Raw genomic sequence first — 8,037 nt, forward strand, 5'->3', positions numbered from 1 at the left:
TTGAGGGATCGCAGTTGATAACACCGCAGGCATAAAAAGAGTTTCAATGAAACAGCTGCGGATCTGAGCATTTACCACAAAGTTGTCTAGCCTTTGGAAAGCAATGCAAAGCCTGTGATAAAATGAATCACTTTCCTAAGATGTGTAAATCAAAGAAAGTGCACACATTAAAGAGGTTGACACCAGCTAAGAAACTTTTCATTGGAACAGTAACAACAAATACTAAACAAGACGGCTGGAAGGTTCATTTAAAAATCTCTGATGCAGCCGTGAACTTTAAGCTTGACTCGGGTGCACAAGCAAATGTGATTCCAGTAGGCTTGAAACACAAAATAACAAACAGCTGGAGAAAACAAAAGTGAAACTATAAGAACAAGAAAGTTTACAAACGAGAGGAGGCCATTCAGCCCATCTTGCTCGTTTGGTTGTTTGTACCTTATTGATCCCAGAATTTCATCAAGCAGCTTCTTGAAGGATCCCAGGGTGTCAGCTTCAACAACATTACTGGGGAGTTGGTTCCAGACCCTCACAATTCTCTGTGTAAAAAAGTGCCTCCTATTTTCTGTTCTGAATGCCCCTTTATCTAATCTCCATTTGTGACCCCTGGTTCTTGTTTCTTTTTTCAGCTCAAAGAAGTCCCCTGGGTTGATATTGTCTATACCTTTCAGGATTTTGAATGTTTGAATCAGATCGCCACGTAGTCTTCTTTGTTCATGACTGAATAGATTCAATTCTTTTAGCCTGTCTGCATACGACATGCCTTTTAAACCTGCGATAATTCTGGTTGCTCTCCTTTGCACTCTTTTTAGAGCAGCAATATCCTTTTTGTAACAAGGTGACCACAACTGAACACAATATTCTAGGAGCGGTCTTACTAATGCATTGTAGAGTTTTAACATTACTTCCCTTGATTTAAATTCAACACTTCTCACAATATATCCAAGCATCTTGTTAGCCTTTTTTATAGCTTCCCCATATTGTCTAGATGAAGACATTTCTGAGTCAACATAAACTCCTAGGTCTTTTTCATAGTTCCCTTCTTCAATTTCACTATCTCCCATAAGATATTTATAATGCACATTTTTATTGCTCGCATGCAAAACTTTACACTTTTCTCTATTAAATTTCATTTGCCATGTGTCTGCCCAATTTTGAATGCTGTCTAGATCATTTTGAATGACCTTTGCTGCTTCAACAGTGTCTGCCAAGACCGAATAGAAAAGGTAACCCCCATGGTGAAGGCCCACATGGCAGAAGCACAAGCCTGCCAAGCCGGTCAATATAATACGTTGGCTTCTCGGCGCCGTTTCAACCCTGGGGATAGGGTTATGGTCTTGATGCTTGGAACTGAATTCACTACACCCGCTGGAAACCCTGTGTGTGGTACGGGGGTGTGTGATGTATTTATATTATAGGGGACGGTGAGTTTGTGTGACGCGAGCAGGCACATACATTAATATTATTAAACGTCCTCGCAGACTCTCCGGTGCCATCGTCACTCTTGTCATAATAAAGGGTTAACTATTATGAGAACCGGACAAGTGTTCATGTCAGGTGACATGTTCTTAATTGAACTTAAGATGGAGTCTGTGAGGGTTATCATAAATGAGACATGGTGTCACAGTGGGATAACTTGAACAAAAATAAAGGCGTAAAAAGAAAATGCAACTATGGAAGTTTTGAAACCCCCATCGGAGCTGAGTCTGGAGGGTAATTTAGCCAAAAACTGGAGGAGATTCCAATGGCGGTTCGAGTTGCATCTCGCAGCAAAAAGCGGCAATTAAAAAAAACCGGCACAGTCCTCCATCTCTCTCCATGTAGCAAGAGAAGAAGTGTAGAATACATTTACCTTTTGAAAGCGATGATGAAAGACATGATTTAAAAGAAATAATGGGAACATTTTGAAAGCTACTGTAACCTGAAGAAAAACATTACCTACGAAAGCTACAAGTTTTTTTATGTGCGCAGAAGGCAATGCTAATATTAGCCAGTATGTTACGGAGCTGAGAAAACGATCCAAGTCGTGAATTTGGAGAACTAGAGGATTCCTTGTACGAGACACAATCATTTGAGGGATCGCAGTTGATAACACCGCAGGCATAAAAAGAGTTTCAATGAAACAGCTGCGGATCTGAGCATTTACCACAAAGTTGTCTAGCCTTTGGAAAGCAATGCAAAGCCTGTGATAAAATGAATCACTTTCCTAAGATGTGTAAATCAAAGAAAGTGCACACATTAAAGAGGTTGACACCAGCTAAGAAACTTTTCATTGGAACAGTAACAACAAATACTAAACAAGACGGCTGGAAGGTTCATTTAAAAATCTCTGATGCAGCCGTGAACTTTAAGCTTGACTCGGGTGCACAAGCAAATGTGATTCCAGTAGGCTTGAAACACAAAATAACAAACAGCTGGAGAAAACAAAAGTGAAACTATAAGAACAAGAAAGTTTACAAACGAGAGGAGGCCATTCAGCCCATCTTGCTCGTTTGGTTGTTTGTACCTTATTGATCCCAGAATTTCATCAAGCAGCTTCTTGAAGGATCCCAGGGTGTCAGCTTCAACAACATTACTGGGGAGTTGGTTCCAGACCCTCACAATTCTCTGTGTAAAAAAGTGCCTCCTATTTTCTGTTCTGAATGCCCCTTTATCTAATCTCCATTTGTGACCCCTGGTTCTTGTTTCTTTTTTCAGCTCAAAGAAGTCCCCTGGGTTGATATTGTCTATACCTTTCAGGATTTTGAATGTTTGAATCAGATCGCCACGTAGTCTTCTTTGTTCATGACTGAATAGATTCAATTCTTTTAGCCTGTCTGCATACGACATGCCTTTTAAACCTGCGATAATTCTGGTTGCTCTCCTTTGCACTCTTTTTAGAGCAGCAATATCCTTTTTGTAACAAGGTGACCACAACTGAACACAATATTCTAGGAGCGGTCTTACTAATGCATTGTAGAGTTTTAACATTACTTCCCTTGATTTAAATTCAACACTTCTCACAATATATCCAAGCATCTTGTTAGCCTTTTTTATAGCTTCCCCATATTGTCTAGATGAAGACATTTCTGAGTCAACATAAACTCCTAGGTCTTTTTCATAGTTCCCTTCTTCAATTTCACTATCTCCCATAAGATATTTATAATGCACATTTTTATTGCTCGCATGCAAAACTTTACACTTTTCTCTATTAAATTTCATTTGCCATGTGTCTGCCCAATTTTGAATGCTGTCTAGATCATTTTGAATGACCTTTGCTGCTTCAACAGTGTCTGCCAAGACCGAATAGAAAAGGTAACCCCCATGGTGAAGGCCCACATGGCAGAAGCACAAGCCTGCCAAGCCGGTCAATATAATACGTTGGCTTCTCGGCGCCGTTTCAACCCTGGGGATAGGGTTATGGTCTTGGTGCCAACCCCAGAGAGTAAATTATTTACAAGGTGGCAGGGCCTGTACGAGATAGTAGAATCCGTAGGGGAAGTAAATTATAAGGTACGGCAGCCAGATAAACGGAAGAAGGAGCAAGTGTACCACATTAACCTCGTCAAGCCTTGGGTAGATCGGGAGGCTTTGGTAGCTGTTGTGGCACTAGGTAAAGAGCGGGGTGCATCTCTAGCAACTCGGTCTGTTAATATTGGCCCCTCACTCACACCGCAGCAAACACAGGAGGTACATCAATTGGTATTGGATAACCAAGATGTCTTTTCTCCAGTACCAGGAAGGACTGCAGCAATACAACATGAGGTCCACACACCTCCAGGGGTGTGTGTCCGGGTTAGGTCCTACAGGATCCCAGAGGCCCAACGGGACAAAGTCGTTCGCGAGATCGAAGCCATGAAAAGATTGGACATAATCGAGGAGTCCTCGAGTCCTTGGAAGAGTCCGAATGTGATGGTAGCCAAACCCAATGGAACTTGGCGGTTTTGTAATGATTTTCGCCAATTGAACCAGGTCTCCAATGCCACGGGTAGATGAGTTAATATTATTATTATTATTATTATTATTTTTAGCAGACACCTTTATCCAAGGCGACTTACAGAGACTAGGGTGTGTGAACTATGCATCAGCTGTAGAGTCACTTACAATTACGTCTCACCCAAAAGACGGAGCACAGGGAGGTTAAGTGACTTGCTCAGGGTCACACAATGAATCAGTGGTTGAGGTGGGATTTGAACCGGGGAACTTCTGGTTACAAGCCCTTTTCTTTAACCACTGGACCACACAGCCTGGGAACAGCGAAATACTTAACAACCCTAGACCTCACGAAGGGGTATTGGCAAATTCCTCTTAGTCAGGAGTCACAGGAAAAGACGGCATTTGCCACACCCCTAGGATTGTTCCAATATAAAGTAATGCCATTTGGTCGACATGGCGCCCCTGCCACTTTCCAACGGCGGATGGACAAAATCTTAAGACCTCATGCCCAATATGCATCAGCTTACATTGACGACATCGTGATATATTGCAAGAGGCTCAGTACCTCGGGTTTGTGGTAGGGGGTGATAAATTGAAACCCCAGACTAGTAAAATAGAGGCCATCACTAAGTGGCCTAACTGACAAGAGCGAAAAAGTACTCCGTGGAAGCATCTGCTAAGATGTGTGAGGCCTACAATGCATATTTCGGCATGCCTGTCGGGGATCAAGACAAACCCTGGGCACCTCATTTCACCTGCGAGCACTGCAAAAAAACTCTGGAAGGTAAGATGGACAATTGTTGCTCGGAATTTTATGTTATAAAATTTGTTAAAATTTTTAAAATTGTAAAAGTTTTTAATTTTAAAATGTTTTACAATTTTCAATGTTATTAAAAAAATATATCATATAAGAAAAATGTTGCGAGAATCTCTTACACATTAGTCATGGGTGAAATGAATGTATTTTTGTAGGATGGTACAGAGGGGAAAAGAGAGCCATGAAGTTCGCTATCCCAAGAATTTGGCGGGAACCCACTGACCACTCAAGCAACTGCTACTTCTGCATGGTGGACCCTTCCAAACGTCGGACTGGCAAGAATGCACCTGCTATCACGTATCCGGACCTTCCTTCATCCATCGCCCCGGTGCCACACTGCCATGAGCTCCCCGTACCCACTCCTCCGGAGAGAGAGCAGCCGTCTTTAGAAGAGAGCAGCAAGTCAGAGAGCGAGGAAGACGTTGTAGATCCAGATGACAATTTCAGAGGTGGAGCTGAGGAGAGAAACCCATACTACCCCAACCAAAAAGACCTCAACGACTTGATTAGAGATCTTGGTCTCACCAAGTCCAATGCCGAGCTTTTGACGTCTAGGCTCAAGCAATGGAACTTGTTGGATGAAAGTGTGCAAGTCACAGATCAGAGGAAGCGTCACCAACCTTTTTCCAGCTTCTTCACCCGTCAAGATGGGCTCTGCTTCTGCCACAATGTGACCAGTCTGTTCGAGGCAAAAGGAATTGCCTGTAACCAGAATGAGTGGCGCCTCTTCATTGACAGCTCATCCAGGAGCCTCAAAGCCGTGCTGCTCCATAATGGTAACAAGTACCCGTCTCTTCCCCTGGCTTACTCGGTGCAACTCAAAGAGGATTACAACAGCATCAAGACCTTGCTGGACGCCTTGAAGTATGATGAGTACGGCTGGGAGGTCATAGGAGACTTCAAAATGGTGGCATTCCTGATGGGTCTCTGTGACGGGGTACTGCCCCGTCTTTATGATCAATGTTGGGACTGGCAGGGAGGGGGTTAAAATTCCTCCCTGCCAGAAAAACATGTGAGAATGTGGCTGGAGCCCTAATTGACTAATCAGGAATTATTGAATAATTGGGCTCCAGCCACAGGGAATAAAAGCCAGGGGAGAGGCCCTGGCTGAGAGAGAGTTGCAGAGGAGAGTTCCAGAGGAGAAGGTGTGTTTTGTTTGTGCTGTGATTTTTTGTTCCAGTGAAGGCAACGCCCAGCCTGGAAACCTTTATTTTTGTAAGTTTTTGTTTTGTGTGTTTATTTTATGTTTAAATCTTTTTGTTTGGCCCTCGTGCTGATTTATTTTGTATTTTTGTTTATTAAAAACTTTTATTTTGAACTTAAAACTGTCTCTGAGTCTCAAACCTCGGTCCATCCTGTCACAGTTGGTGTTCAGAAGTGGGATAGCGCCACCTGGAGGCTCAGAGCAGTAATTTTTTTTTTTTTTTTCTTTCTTTTTTGGGAGTTTTTTTTTTTGGAAACCTTGATTTAAATGGGGAGGAAGAGCAGACAGCGGCAAAGGCAGGAGATGCAGCAGCCGAAGAAATGTAGGCTGCTGCAAAAACAGCCACCCCAGCTGGAGGACCCAGCCAGTCTTTTCCCGTGGTGCTCATGGTGCGGGATGCTGGATCATCGATGGAGATCCTGCCCAGAAGTGCCACCAGCGGACTGGTGTGGGCGCGGCGAAGTCTACGGCCACAACTGGGCAGGATGCCCCTACGCCCTGGCCCAGGAGGAGGCAGATGACGACGGGGAGTTGTTTTTAAAAAGTCTCGCGGCAGAGTTGTGCACTGGCTGTGGGGCATATGGGCACACAGTGGCCATCTGCCCCACGCAAACAGAGGGGAGAAGAAGGAGGCAGAGAGGAAGGAAGACATGGGAGGAAGAGGAGTGGTGCACCCAGTGCATGCATTATGGGCATGAGGAGCACCACTGCCCGGAGGTGTTATCGGACACAGACCTGGAGTGGGAGGAGCCCGAACGTCCTGCGCCTGAGTGGGAGGAGCCCGAACGTCCTGCGTCTGAGTGGGAGGAGCCCGAACGTCCTGCGCCTGAGTGGGAGGAGCCCGAACGTCCTGCGCCCAAGAGGGGGGAGTCGGTGCGTCCTGCGCCCAAGAGGGGGGAGTCGGTGCGTCCAGAGCCCAAGAGGGGGAAGTCGGTGCGTCCAGAGCCCAAGAGGGGGGAGTCGGTGTGGCCAGAGCCCAAGAGGGGGAAGGCCCAACGTCCACGGTCCAGGTGTCCACCAGCAGAGGGAGAGTTCCTGCTGGTTTTGCCTCCATTACCGTCACCAGCAGAAGGAGCATACCTGCTGGTTCCCCTGCTGTCGCCGTCCCGAGAGCCAGAGAGGGGTGAGCCGTCGTCCCGAGAGCCAGACAGGGGTGAGCCGTCGTCCCGAGAGCCAGAGAGGGGTGAGCCGTCGTCCCGAGAGCCAGAAAGGGGTGAGCCGTCGTCCCGAGAGCCAGAAGGGGAGGAGCCGTCGTCCCGAGAGCAAGAAGGGGAGGAGCTGTCATCCCGAGAGCCAGAAGGGGAGGAGCCATCGTCCCGAGAGCCAGAGGGAGACGAGCTGCCGTTCCCGCCTCCGCCAGCAGAGGGAGCCGGGCCGCCGTTCCCGCCTCCGCCAGCAGAGGGAGCCGGGCCGCCGTTCCCGCCTCCGCCACCAGAGGGAGCCGGGCCGCCGTTCCCGCCTCCGCCACCAGAGGGAGCCGGGCCGCCGTTCCCGTCTCCGCCTCCCGAGGGTCCGCTGCTGCTGCCGTCGCCTCCCGAGGGTCCGCTGCTGCTGCCGTCGCTTGGGGTCTTCAGGGATCCTGTTTTGCCTGGGGTCGCTACACTATGGCCGGAGCCCCACGGAGGGGAGTTGCTGGCCATGAAGAGGGGGAGGGAGGTCTGGAGACCAGCTCCCCCAGCTGCACTTTCGCGGCAAGATGGTGTGTGGCCGGAGCCCCGGAAGAGGGAGCTGCTGGCCACGAAGAATTGGGTGGTGCCGGACGTCCCACCATGGCCACCCCCATGGACACTGTGCTTCCCCCTCTTCCGGGACCGAGACTGAGGGGGGAGGTGGCCATTTAGGCCATGTTGTGCTTGGCACAAGGGGGGGGGATATGTGATGGGGTACTGCCCCGTCTTTATGATCAATGTTGGGACTGGCAGGGAGGGGGTTAAAATTCCTCCCTGCCAGAAAAACATGTGAGAATGTGGCTGGAGCCCTAATTGACTAATCAGGAATTATTGAATAATTGGGCTGCAGCCACAGGGAATAAAAGCCAGGGGAGAGGCCCTGGCTGAGAGAGAGTTGTAGAGGAGAGTTCCAGAGGAGAAGGTGTGTTTTGTTT

Source organism: Acipenser ruthenus, chromosome 26, assembly GCF_902713425.1.
Source record: "Acipenser ruthenus chromosome 26, fAciRut3.2 maternal haplotype, whole genome shotgun sequence".
NCBI classification, from domain to species: Eukaryota; Metazoa; Chordata; class Actinopteri; order Acipenseriformes; family Acipenseridae; genus Acipenser; species Acipenser ruthenus.